The 14,359-nt window shown below is 35.5% G+C and overlaps 2 long non-coding RNA genes across 3 annotated transcripts in view; one reads left to right on the top strand and one right to left on the bottom strand.

The window, feature by feature from the left end:
- LOC128247265 (uncharacterized) overlaps window positions 1-3,829 on the top strand; it is a 16,753-nt gene extending 12,924 nt beyond the window's left edge. For both annotated transcript variants that reach the window (XR_016241265.1, XR_008263619.2), the window contains one exon: window positions 1,405-3,829. This is a non-coding gene — a long non-coding RNA (uncharacterized LOC128247265). The remainder of the gene's footprint in view (window positions 1-1,404) is intronic.
- A 1,114-nt stretch (window positions 3,830-4,943) lies between these two features.
- Window positions 4,944-12,535, bottom strand: LOC149136763 (uncharacterized). The gene is made up of 3 exons (XR_016240939.1): window positions 12,179-12,535; window positions 9,586-9,781; window positions 4,944-7,662 (listed from the first exon to the last, which is right to left on the bottom strand). It is a non-coding gene; the product is annotated as an uncharacterized LOC149136763 (long non-coding RNA).
- Window positions 12,536-14,359: the final 1,824 nt, after the last annotated feature.

Here is a 14,359-nt window from a genome sequence, read left to right as displayed (position 1 = left end):
CCAGATACTTATTGATCAGATCATGTATAATGCATGCATAAACGTATGCTTATATTTATATAAATATATATATATATATATATATATATATATATATATATATATATATATATATATATAAATGAATGCTTGTGCATATGGTTTGTGTGTGTGTGTGCATGCATATATCAAATATATTTATAGATACACATGCATATATTTGTAAAGTATGTATGAACAGATGTACATATGTAGATTTAAATATGTGTATATGTATGTGTGCATGCACACACAAGTATACACACACACACACCCATATATATGTACATGCACACATACATATATATATCCTTACATAAATATATTTATAGGAGCATATATATGAGTATATAGATACATAAATAAATATAAGTACACACACACACACACACATATATATATATGTACACTCACACATGCATACACAAATATATATAAGTATATGTGTATGTATATGTATAAACATACACAGACATATGTGTGTGTGTGTTTGTATAAATATATATAATAATGTATATAAATTTACACATAAATATATGCACATGTCTATCATAAATACATCGTCATTGTCATCATCAAACATCCATTTTGAATACTGAAGTATATGTATATCTATCTGTGTCTCTGTCTCTTTCTATATATGTATATATATATATATATATATATATATATATATATATACACACACATACACTCACAGACACAGCAAGAGAGAGAGAGAAAGAGAAGGAACGTGTGCACTGCATGCGTGCATGTGTGTGCGTGTATGTGTGTGCATGTATGTGTGTGTGTGTTTGAGTGTGTGTATACAGGGACACAAATGTCACTTCCAACCATATATTCATGACCAAAGTACTTTAGAATGTCATTTGTCTGGACATTTTTATGTATTGAGAATAACATTGCTCATTGTGTTAATGAACAGAATAAGTAATATTCTGTTTCGTTGAAATATGGCTATATATATTTAAAAAAAAAAAAATTAATTAAAAGTTACATGATTTGAAAACTAAACTCATATAACATTTTACATTTGTCTCTATGACTCTGTGTGTGTGTGTGTATGTGTGTGTGTGTGTGTGTGTATGCAAATATGAAACCAAAGAGACAAAAAGACAAGCAGACAGACAGACAGACAAATAGACAGACAGATAGACAGACAAACATATAAGGTATGAGAGGTATTTGAAGACATATTTGATAATTTAATGAAACTAGTCTAATCGAGCAAAAGCCAAATGTATTTTGATGAAAATTTGTTTACATATTCTTGATAAGTTTTCTTATAAGGGTATTCTATGAATCTGCCCTCAACTTTTATGACTGCTTCAGTGTGGAGCCAGAATCATAGACATGCCTGCACTAAATTGTTCTTTCTCATTTCAGACACATCACCTGGACAATGGCAGCCTTCAATGAAGCTATGATATTGTGACCATGTCAGCTAGTCTCCCATTCAACAATTCTCCAAATGTAGTCGTCGACTATGGGACTTAACCCTTTTCACATTGTTTTGAATTCATCAGGCATTATCTCGTAGATTCAAGATTTTGATGTTGTGATTGTTTATTTTTAGAATTACATTGTGGGATAGGTGAGAGAGGCTGGATCTGGTTGGTTTGAACATAAAGTGAGTAGAATGTTTTGGCAGGATATAGCCAGTTTAAATGTTAAAGTGTTAAATTTGATGATTCTGGAGGCTACAAGTTTGGTTTTACCTGATTGTATAGATTATCTGACATCCATTTTAGATTATACTGTGTAACAGAATTTTTGTCCTTGGGCAGCAACTGTTATTTCCTATTTGCTTATCCCTAGAAAAATATGAAAAATTGCTAATATTTCCTTCAAACTTTGCTTTTATTACATTTATTCAAACCCCAAAGAATTCCTCTCAACACAGGGCTATGATACTCCCCCACTACTCCTGCTCATGATCAGAGATGCACATATTGTCAACCACTAAGGGACATGCTCAAGTGGTTTGAGTCAAGTAAGTGACAAAAAAATCTGTGGCATTGAGCAGAATATTTGTTAGAACAATATTTCTGCTTTAGCAACTCAGTGCTTACTCTGTCTGAAATGTAATGGAAAATAAGTCAGTTTCAAAACATTGATGTCCAGGTCACAAAAGCAAAATTTGATGGGAAGAGTAGTCATTTCATTTGGTTTCTAGATAGAAGCAAATAGGAAATCACCCTTACTGTCCAAAAACAAAAAATAAAAATAAAAATTTTGGTAAGTCCTGTGCAAAGATGTGATATGGAATGATATGGCCGTCACTACTCACCATTTCTAAAACTACCATAGTTACCAAAAATTTAGTGTGCATCACTGAGGGGGGGGGGGGACATCAGAAGGATCAGCACAAAACCATCTGCCATGTCTATTATTAGACTTTTGGTCTTGGTTGAGTTTTTTATAGTGGCTGTTGTTGGCTGTTCAAGTGCATGCTATTAAATGGAAAAACAGTTAGTATGACTCACCATAAGACAGTTTTGTGTATAAATGTATTGTTTATTCTGTGGTGGAAGCATGTAGTATAATACAAAAACATATGTGTTTACAAACAAAGAATGTTTTGATTTCTGCTTTTGCACTGAAAGAAGTAATATATAATATTTGTATTACAGTATGTATGCATGTGTGTAATGAGAACAGTCATTTTGAGAATGTGCGTGTGATAAAATATCTTTATTTATGAACCATATATCTTGTGTCAAGGTGAATAGACATGTGAGTCACACGTGGGAGATTGTGTGTGGAGCTGCAGAGAAAACATGTGTCTTTGACCGAAACCTGGCAGGAACTGAGAGTTTTCTACAATGTAACTCAGAACAAGGCTAGTGTTTCAGAACGAGGCTACTGTATCAAAGCAAAAATAGTGTATCAAAGTGAGTCTAGACGCCTCATCGATATATTCATCTGCTGTGCAGGTCGACTCACATATTACTATGTAATATGTAGCTCTGCTACAAGTTTTTTCTCATCAGAGGAGAAACAAAGTATGGGATGTGGATGAGGCTCTTTAAACTTTGTAATATAACCACTTGTCACAGAACAAATGGTTTTCCTGTGTCTTTGCAGAGATCGCTTGGCATTTTCAGTGTATACCATTTGTATTGAATATCCTTGTGCACTACAATGCTGATAGCCCACTCAATAAAGGCCCTCATTGTTTCTTTGGAATCATCATTGATAATGTTTTGATTGGATGTCATTTCAACTCAGAGTACAAAGAGTCATGTTTTAGCTGATAATCTAATGCAATAGTTTCCAACCTTTTTAGCTATCCTAACCCCACACACATATTTGGAATCTTTAATTTTTCTGTGGCACCTTAGACATTATTAGTGAAAAAGTACTTCAGTTTTTAAATAAATGGTTAATAGTTGAAATAGGTAATTTTTGAAACAATTAAAAAACTACAATAAATATAAAATTTGTAAATTTTTTCAAATGATATTGAAATAGCACTTAAACCAGCCATATCCAGCCTAAATTTTCTACCTCTTTTATATTGAAATCAACCACATCCAGCCTTTCACACCTAACCTACAATGTCATTCTAAAAATAAATAATTACATCATCGAAATCACAAAGCTGTGAGATAATCCCTGCTTAATTCGAAATATTGTGGGTAAATAAGCTTCACATTTGACAGAGTGATTTGAATGTTAAAGGGTTAAATTCATTTTATTACGATTAAATAAATTTCTAAAAATATTTAAAAATTGATAATGTAATGAAAACAATTTTTGAACAATAATTTATAATAATAAACATTTTAAAAAAAGTTTTGTCCAAAGGTGACCTGTTTTCTATCATTAATTTAATAAATGCCACAAAAAAATATCAGTGTCCATTAATTGCACATTTATTCTCTATTATTCTATTTCATAAAAGCAAAAATATTTTGTGAGTTCAATAAAACAGCTATTTATAATCATACAATATTTTTTTTTGATATGACACATATAACAAAAAAAAATCTCTTGACACCCAGACAATTAATAACTTCTAAAAAATGATTACTTTTTGAGCACAAAAATTAAATCCTATAGCAATTTTTTTTAAAAATCTGTTGTATTACCTTTTTATTGTATTTATTCAATGAGATCCTTGTGACTGATTCAGTTTCACAAGTTATTCGATATCAAGGGTCCATGGTTGTTAGAGACAAATGAAGATCACCTTTACTTACAATTTCTAAGCAGTTGTGAGCTTTTGATTGTAGGAAAGATATTCAGCTAGAACTTGATTCAATCAGGTAAGGAAGGAAGGCAATGATATATAATTTAACATCTTGCCAAAGCAATGGAAAGTGGAGGCATGTGACTTAGTAGTTAGGGTGTTGGACTAAGATTGTAGTTTTGATCCCAAGACCAGGCGATGTGTTGTGTTCTTGAACAAAGTACTTCATTTCACATTGCTCAAGTCTGCTCGGCTGGCAAAAAAAGAGTAATCCTTCAACAGACTGGTGTCCCATCTAGGTAGGGAATTTATATGTTATGGAAACCGAGAAACCGGCCCCTATGAGTTGACATGTCTCAACAAGGTAACTTTACCCTACCTTAAAGCAATGGGAATTTCATGACAATTTCACTTCTTGTCCATACGTTATTGAAATCGTGATAAAATCTAGCTTGAGCAGTTTGATTACTCTACAGTTCAATAAGGCTTTCTTGCCATCTGATATCAACATCAGCTGCATTTGTCCCAAATGGGTCTACCAGTCAACTCAGAATGTACATTTTCAGTAGAGCTTTGAATCTAATTTCCATATCACTGTACAATTTCTTCAAGTGCTCGATGTACATTAAAATATCATCCTCTTGCAGCTCCTCCTCAATAGAGGCAAGAGTTGCAAAATACATTAACTCTTTATGTTCAATATTTATCCTGAATAGATTAAGTCTTTCAAGTAAAACACTCGTAGCCTCTTTTTAAACTAAAAGATTTATACTTTTACCTTGCAGCAGTTTGTTCAGTAAATTTAGCTTCTCAAATATATCTGAAAGGTAGAATATACCATATTTGGCAGTTTGGATTTCTTCTTCAATCTGTTCACCACTCAGAATCATTATAACACTCTCGCAAAGTTCAACAAAGCAACACAGGCAATAATCCTTAGAGATTGTCACCAGATGTATGAACTTCAAAACAGTAACATAGTATTTAATTCATACAAGACTTTCCAATAACAACTTAATACTTTATTCGTCAATGATAAATTATAATTGAAATGTCAAATGTATCTCTTTTTTTTTTTTTTTTTCTGTCATGACAAAACTTAATATATAGAAAATATTGGGCCATCCCATAAATAATGCAGTTTTTTCAATTGCATGAACTAAAAGTGGGAGGAGATTGGATAAACTTCTTGCATCAACTTGCTATAAAAGTAGATGATAATTTTACCCTGTGCTTATTCTTAGTGCAAGTTTTGAAGAGTGCAGTTCGAATTTAACAGTTATTTTTTCAAAGCTATAAGGAAAGTGACAAAGGAGCATATTTAGCATATTTTGCTTTATGAGTTCAATAAAGGCAACAATGCAACGGAAAGTGCATGACAACCAATACTGGTGTGTTTACGTCCCCATAACTTAGCAGTTCGGCAAAAGAGACCAATAGAATAAGTACTAGTCTTACAAAGAATAAGTCCTGGGGTCGATTTGCTCGACTAAAGGTGGTGCTCCAGTATGGCCACAGTCAAATGACTGAAGCAAAAATGAATGAAAGAATGCATACATATATATATATACATATATATGCACATATATACATACATATATAATTACAGAGGCATCAAGCTGTTAGATCAGGTGTGGAAGCAAGGTCTAGAATTGAAGGGCCTTAGAGTCAACCCAGCTAAAACCAAAATCCTAATAAGTAGGAAGGTAGATAAAACACAAACCCCTTCAGGTAGATGGCCCTGCTCAGTATGTAGAAAAGGAGTAGGTAGTAACTCTATAAGATGTTCCCGGTGCAAGCTATGGACACATAAGAGGTGCAGCAACATCAAAGGCAGGTTAACTAGCAAGTTAGTTTTTGTTTGTGGCAGATGTTCAGGAGCAATAAACACTGTAAACAAACAGGAAACAACTTCTATCTCATTCCAGGGTGAAAAATTAGAGGTAGTCGATAGCTTCCGCTATCTAGGCGACCAAGTTAGTAGTGGGGGTGGGTGCGCTGAAAGTGTAGCTGCTAGAATAAGAATAGCCTGAGCAAAGTTTAGAGAGCTCTTACCCCTGCTGGCGACAAAGGGATTCTCACTCAGAGTAAAAGGCAGACTGTATGACGCATGCGTACGAACAGCCATGCTACATGGCAGTGAAACATGGGCTGTAACTGCTGAGGACATACGTAAGCTCACAAGGAATGAAGCCAGTATGCTCCGTTGGATGTATAATGTCAATGTGAATACCCGTCAGAGTGTAAGTATCTTGAGAGAAAAGCTGAACATTAGAAGCATCAGTTGTGGTGTGCAAGAGAGACGATTGCGCTGGTATGGACATGTGGTGAGAATGAATGAGGATAGCTGCGTGAAAAAGTGCCACACCCTAACAGTTGAGGGAACCCGTGGAAGAGGTAGGCCCAGGAAGACCTGGGCTGAGGTGGTGAGGCAAGACCTTCGTACATTGGGCCTCACCGAGGCGATGACTACTGACCGAGACCTTTGGAAATGTGCTGTGCGTGAGAAGACCCGGCAAGCCAAGTAAGATCGTTGCCAGTGCCCCTGGACTGGCTCTTGTGCGGGTGGCACATGAGATGCACCATTTTGAGCGTGGCCGTTGCCAGTACCGCCTGACTGGCTCCCGTAGGATTTTCGAGTGAGATCGTTGCCAGTGCCCCTGGACTGGCTTGTGCGGGTGGCACATAAAAGACACCATTTCGAGCGTGGCCGTTTTCGTGCGGGTGACACATAAAAGCACCCACTACACTCTCTGAGTGGTTGGCGTTAGGAAGGGCATCCAGCTGTAGAAACTCTGCCAAATTAGATTGGAGCCTGGTGTTGCCATCCGGTTTCACCAGTCCTCAGTCAAATCGTCCAACCCATGCTAGCATGGAAAGCGGACGTTAAACGATGATGATGATGATGATGATACGCACACACACAAATGTATATATATACTAGCAGTATAACCCGACCTTGTCCGGGTGTGACTTATTACGCCATCTACGATAAGTCTTGCTAGGTGAAAATCAACTAAAAAAGAAAGCCTTACAACGACAAAATGCTTATGTGTAAATATGTTCATATTCAAAAGATGATGAAATTAATAGGGAAAGTCTGAAGGCTGTTTTGCGTAACATTATTAAGCGTACGTAAATTTCAACCTTCTAATTGGCTATAGAAATGCTTGTGCAAAACAACTTTTTGCGCTGCCCTGATTATACATAGCAGGGTAATTCCTTTTCGCAGGAGCTAGGACGGCAATTTCTGATGAATCAATTGCTGGTGATTTGTTGGTACACAGTTTTGCCAGAATTCTATCAGATTGGGCAGAAGATATTGATGTACCATTTTGCATAATGTTCAAAGTAGCTTCTGGAATGTGGTGAATTGCTGCAGTCTGTTGCTGTCATTTTAAACCGGCTGCTTTCTTTCCCCAGCAAACTCTCTTCTTTGGAGGCATAATCTATGTATATATTAAACAGAACAACAAAAGTTATAATAGATGGCAGGGTTGGTACTTTTCACATATCTGTAATTTTTCAGATTAACACCCGCACAATTACCCAACCCTAATCCTAGACCTAATCCTAACACTAACCCTAACATTAACCCTAAACCCTAACCCTGACATTAAAACCATAACCGTAACACTAATCTTAACCCTAACCGTAATCCTAAACCCTAACCCTGACCCTAAAACCGTAACCGTAACACTAATCCTAACCCTAACCGTAACCATAGCCCCTAACCCTGACCCTAAAACCCTAGTGAAAATCGTGGTATAATTACAAAGCATTGACGAACATGAGTTATATTTTACTGAATGATTGTGTACTTGCACGTGTATGCGTTTGAGAGAGTGAGAGAGGAAGAGGTAGAGAGAGGGGGAGAAAGGAATAGAGGTAGTTAAAAGTTTTCTTATGACGGCTTCTCTTCATTGCCTATTACTTCATTAGAAATCTATGGATGCACTTATGCACATAATAGAGAAAAATGAGACAAATATGGATGACTTTCTCCAAAACACCACCGAGTGGGGAACACTTCTCAAAAATAACCTGCAGTTGTTTCCTTCAAAATTCCTACATTCTCGAAATGTACATACATCAAGGTATATTTGTAGAAAATTACACGAAAAAATATTTATTTTCCTGGAAGTTAAGAGGAATTTAAGTGGAATTTACGAAAATTGTCCCCCACCCACCTCCCAAAACACTTTCACCGAAAATTTTTGTATATTCGGAATCTACATTAATAAATAATATATGCATAGACAATTTCATAAAAAAATATTCATTTTTCTGAAGTTATGACCTTCCAAAGTCGGTGGGTACAACTCTGTAGTTATACCATATTGACGAACGTGAATGATTGTGTTTACGTGCACGTGTATGCGTTTGAGAGAGCGAGAGAGGAAGAGAGAAAGAGGGGGAGATAGAGAACGGGAGCAATGTGTATGTTGTTGTCAGAGATTACGTATGTGTGGTTGTGTGTGTTTTTACGTATCAATGTTATGAAAAATAGATAAAGAATACTGAGAAGAAAGTTTAATCTATGACGTTGTATGTATCACTTTCTCTCTCTGTTGAGCGCGTGTGTAAGAACGCTGTTCCAGGTAGAAGGGAAGAAATATAAAAGTTGCTAGAAACAACAGCCATAAATCACACAAAGTAAACAGAATTTTAAAAATCTAATTACTGCATTGGAAAGTTCACACCGAGAAAATTCCATTGATGTAAACATTTTTATGAAAAAGTGGAAAATGTGGATTTCTATAAACTTTTAAAAAGGCTTCACACAGACACACAACTTCAGCTTTATATATTAAGATATATATTAGAGTGGAATAAAAGAAAAAGGTACATTTTACACAAATTTTCAAAATATGTTTTTAAGAATATATTTTTCATTGCGAAATCCTTTTAAAACAACTATGTTAAAATCTGAAGTTCTTCAAGGTACATCTTCAGGCTCCACAGTCCACTTGAAATTTTGAATAATGAGCAAAAAATCAATTTATAACACAGTTGCTGTTGCTCATTTTATTTTTTACATACATTGTTACGAATTGATTTTCTTTTGCGAAATCTGTTGAAAACAAGAGTGTTAAAATCTCAAACTTTAAAATTTATATCTTCAGGCTCCACAATGCACTTAAAATTTGAAAATTATGTGAAATAAATAGACTTTTTGACTTTGCTTTCTTTACTATTTTTAATACTAGGTCACCGAATATACATGTTACATGAGGTCTAGATTACACACACATTAAAATAAATTAAACAAATTGTCAAGATTGTAGCAGAAAAGATATTTCTTCTTTGGCAAAAGGCATCCATCCCTTGTGTTACGATTGAGTTAGTTAAACTGAAAATCTTAAACTTACCTTTGCTGACATAGAAAGGCAACTGTGATCTGGCCAATTCTTTCTTATCAACCTCTGAGCATTCTGTTTAGATTCTGCTTGATTTATCCCACCAATGATCATTTTGAGATTTGTCCATTAATCCTATAAAAAATCTTGTTCTCTCTGTGTTACTTCTTTGTCTTTATTACAACTGCAGCTTTTAAAGGAGTTGCACCTGCAAGAGGAAATGTCAAATAAATCTTTTGTTGCATTGTTTTTAAACACATTACACTTTGAAATGATGGCACATTTTTGCTACTTTTCATAGATTTTAGTAATGCTTGATAGTGTAGATAAAGATTTCTGGTTTAACTGACTCAATTGTAACACAAGAGATAAATGCCTTTTGCCACAGAAGCATTATCTTTTCTGCTACAATCTTCACAATTTGTTTAATTGAAGGGTCTTTCTTAACTACATTCTTTTCTTTTTCTCATTCAAACAAAACACATTTTAGTACGTCCTTGTAAGTTGGCAAAACGCACTTGCTAAGATCACATGGAGTACCAAATATTAGGCATTCAGTATCATGACACATTATTGGCTTATGAGTCATCACTAAATGTAAACAATATTTTCCCAAAGTGCCACACAATGGGACTGAACCCAAAACCATGTAGTTACAAAGTGAGCTTTTTAACCACAAAGTCAAGGTAAGCGATAGTTTTCTCTATATCTTTTGCACCTTGGAACTTTCAGTTGTTTATTTCTTTTCTAACTTTCCACATAAAGTGTGCCACCAATTTTCTCCTTGATTTTCAGTGTCACAAAGTCCTAACGAATAAGAACCACTGCTGTAGATAATCTGTTGTGGGTTATGATATGAGGAAGGGAAGCAAGCATATGCATAAACTTGATTGATCTCTGTTATCAGCATTTAAAATATAATTGTTATAGTTATTTATGGCTTAACCAGCACCATATTGTTTTTAGATCATTAAACACCTGTTCCTTCTGAATTTGTCATTTGTAACAAGCTTACTAGGAAGTCTCTATGTTTGTGTACTGTTGGCAAATAACAATAGATTCTCCTTCAAACCACATCCAATCAGCTTAAAAAAATGGAAGGATACATTAAATAATGTAGCACTATGATACCCATAACAATACAGAATGATTATGGCTGAGAAGCTTTCAAGCAGGGTTAACCTGGGGACTAAGCAACATTAACAGTTTGTTTCTTACTCACATCATCGTTCATCATTTAACGTCTGCTTTCCATGCTAGCATGGGTTGGACGATTTGACTGAGGACTGGTGAACCAGATGGCTACACCAGGCTCCAATCTGATTTGGCAGAGTTTCTAGCTTGAAACAAATCAGATTAAACAATAGTTCCTTTCTATTCTAGAAGACTGTGATATAAGACCAAGTGATTCATGAGCACAAATATCTTAAAAGTGAATAGATGCATCTGTGCAGATACCTGGTGCTTCAAAATGCCAGTGCCGATGGACTGGCTCCTGTGCAGGTGGCACGTAAATACACCATTTCAAGCGTGGCCGTTGCCAGTACCGCCTGACTGGCCCTCGTGCCGGTGGCACGTAAAAGCACCCACTACACTCTCAGAGTGGTTGGTGCTAGGAAGGGCATCCAGCTGTAGAAACTCTGCCAAATCAGATTGGAGCCTGGTGCAGCCATCTGGTTCACCAGTCCACAGTCAAATCGTCCAACGCATGCTAGCATGGAAAGCGGACGTTAAACGACAATGATGATGATGAGGATTTATGCACAAGGTATGTCTACTTAGTGCTAGATTAAGTTTTTAAGTGTATCATACAACATTATTTTGTTTATAGAAATAAATCTTTTGAAAATGATAGTGTCTATTTACTTTTGAGATGTGTGTGTATATTACAAGTACTTGTATTACACTGGCTCCAGAAAGGATAGAAGACAAAATCAATTTCAGTGGGCATTGAACTGAAACAGGAGGAAAATTAAGCAAAATATGATAAAGCATAGTTAACCTGCTGGAACGGAAAGAAACAGTTGGTTGCTGCTGACGGTTTGGCACGGCTAACTGGGTACTCAGAGGGTTTATATAAACAAACCAGAGACCCTGGTGCAACTGAAGGAGAACATCAATAGAGAAATCAGAGAAGTGGGGTCTGAAAATCTTGAGGGTGTGATGGTGCAAGTTTTGGAAAGAGCATAGGTGTGCAAAGCTGAAAATGGCTGCCATTTAAGCAATGTCATTTTTCATATGTGATGTAATGGTGTTGCAAAATTTGACTCATGCATATTAATTTCCATTATGTCCTTTATATTGTATCAAAATTTCATGCACTTATTTGTAAAGTTAAGGAAGTTTTTAAAAATTGAAACCCATCAGTGACTTTTGGGACACCCTGTATATACAATCATACCTCACCCTATGTCATTAATTGGTTCCAGAGGACACGACTTAAGTTAAAATAATCATTATTTAAATGTATATACATATAATAATTAAAACCTAGGCTAGCCTAGGTTGTTTTTATGTTAGCCTATAAATTCAGTAAATTGTTAGGCAAGCCTAAGCTGCTTTTATATTAGAAAGAAATAATTTCAAATACTGTACTGTTGCCTACCTGATGGCTGACGTCAATGCTACTTGTTGAGGCTGGAGGAGGAGGAGGAGGAGGAGGAGGAGGAGGAGATAACACACTAGATGTCAATGGTTGGGGATCATCAGCTGACTCCTGTTGTGATGGTGTAGATCATTGTGCAAACTTGTCTAAAGTTCCTTGAATTGTCTTTTACAAAACATTGTGCATTGGGATCCATTTCCTCAAATAAAACAAGATATTTATCTAAATGAGAAAAAGCCTCTTGCATTTTCTTCAACATAAAACGACAAGACTCAGGATCAATGATGCATACTGCATTTTAACATTAATTTTAATATGCTATACAGATTATATGTTTCTATTGCTTTTTTTTATTTATTTCCTGGAGATGAATATGAACATAATCAGTCGATACAACCCAGAACTAACAATACAGTATAGTATGAATGTTATTGCTGTTTTGCCAGGTGACATAAATTAATATTGTATTTGATATTTATTTTATATTTTAGAAAGACCGACGTATCTTTGGAAATAGCATAACCTGGAGTATATATTATCAATAATTATAACAATATAAAATAAGGAGACTTGTTCATCCTGAAAATCTATTTCCTCTTATTTTACAATTTTATACAGCTTATTATTATGGTCTTTATGACCTACATATGTTTCTACTACACAGATTATGGGCAGTTGCAGATGCAACCTGGCACAATTTTCTGCGTAGCTTCTTCAGGGACTATCTATTTGGCTAGTTTTGAATAGCAGTCATAGACAGTAAATACTGATCATTGTGGTTAGCCGTAACATTGAATTTAACCGAGAGTCACCAAGGTATCCACCCAGATAACACACCCCTCCACACACTCTCTCTCTCTTTCGCTCTCTCCCTCTCTCTCTCTCTCACACACACATATACATATATATATAGTTTATAGATTAGAGATAGGTATTCTATGTATAGAATACACTTTGTAGTGCTCAAAAGATTTGAACTTGAGCAGGAAGAGGAGCAAATGTAAGGACAAGTAAGTTAGGCGAGTTGATATACAAGAAATATTAAATACATGTAATACAAAAAATGTACATATTTATAAAAAGTCCAACTTACACAGAACAGAAATGATATTAGGAATTAAAGGGGTTGAATTAGAGTATTACGAGTCCAACAGCTGTTTCTGGGGGCTTGGTGGTTCAAAATAATGATTGTAACTTGATTTCATCATTGAACAACACCAGCCTCTTTTACTTTTGAAGCATTGACAGAATGGAGTTTAAATTCCATTCTGTCAATGCCTCAAAAGTAAAATTCTTCCCTGGTGACGGAGGCTGGTGTTATCCAATGATGGAATCAAGTTACAATCCTTATTATTATTTACCAAGCCTCCAGAAACAGCTGTTGGACTTGTAATACTCTTATTCAACCCCCTTGATTCATGATATTTCTATTCTGTGTCAGTCAGACTTATTTAATATGTATACATAAGTACATTTTTTCGTATTAAATGTATCTAAATTTTTTTTGTATATCAACTTATCTAACTTGCTTGTCCTTACATTTACTTTTATATATACAGGGTGGGGAAGAGAGAACAGACGTTTTTGAAATGGCTATTACTCAGCTCCAGGGGTAGGGGATATGTCCAACAGTTACCATTCAGTCTGTGGTGTCTTAGCATTTTTTTTATTTTTCAGGTGAAGCCATGACACTATAGATGATAGAGCATCATGTGTTTACCTATGACAGTTATGTGAAGAATAACAAGGTTGTCACAACAGTTCAGCATGAGTTTTGGTGCTACTTCAACATTCACTGAAATCAGGCTGTTCCCACCCATAACACAATCTTACGTTGGGTAAATGCACTTCATACACAAGGTACACTAATGAATAGGAGACCAGTGGGGGGTGCCATGAACAATACAGACCCCAGAAAATGTGGAACGCATCAGATAAGCTTTAATACAGAGTCCAAATCACTCTGCTTGGAGGCATTCCACTGAACTTAACATTGGTAATCGATCAGTAAGGTGTATTTTGCATGAAGATCTGCTTTTCCACCCATACAAATTGGCCACTGGGCAACAGTTAAAATCATGGGACTCTGCACAGAACAATGTTGGAGAGAGTGGAGGTCAATTTCCAAGAACACCTTCAGAAAAGCATCAATGAAAACGGACATGATGGATATTGTTTTCC

Source organism: Octopus bimaculoides, chromosome 3, assembly GCF_046866305.1.
Source record: "Octopus bimaculoides isolate indiv1 chromosome 3, ASM4686630v1, whole genome shotgun sequence".
Taxonomy (NCBI): Eukaryota; Metazoa; Mollusca; class Cephalopoda; order Octopoda; family Octopodidae; genus Octopus; species Octopus bimaculoides.
This window is presented reverse-complemented; position numbering and strand designations above follow the sequence as displayed.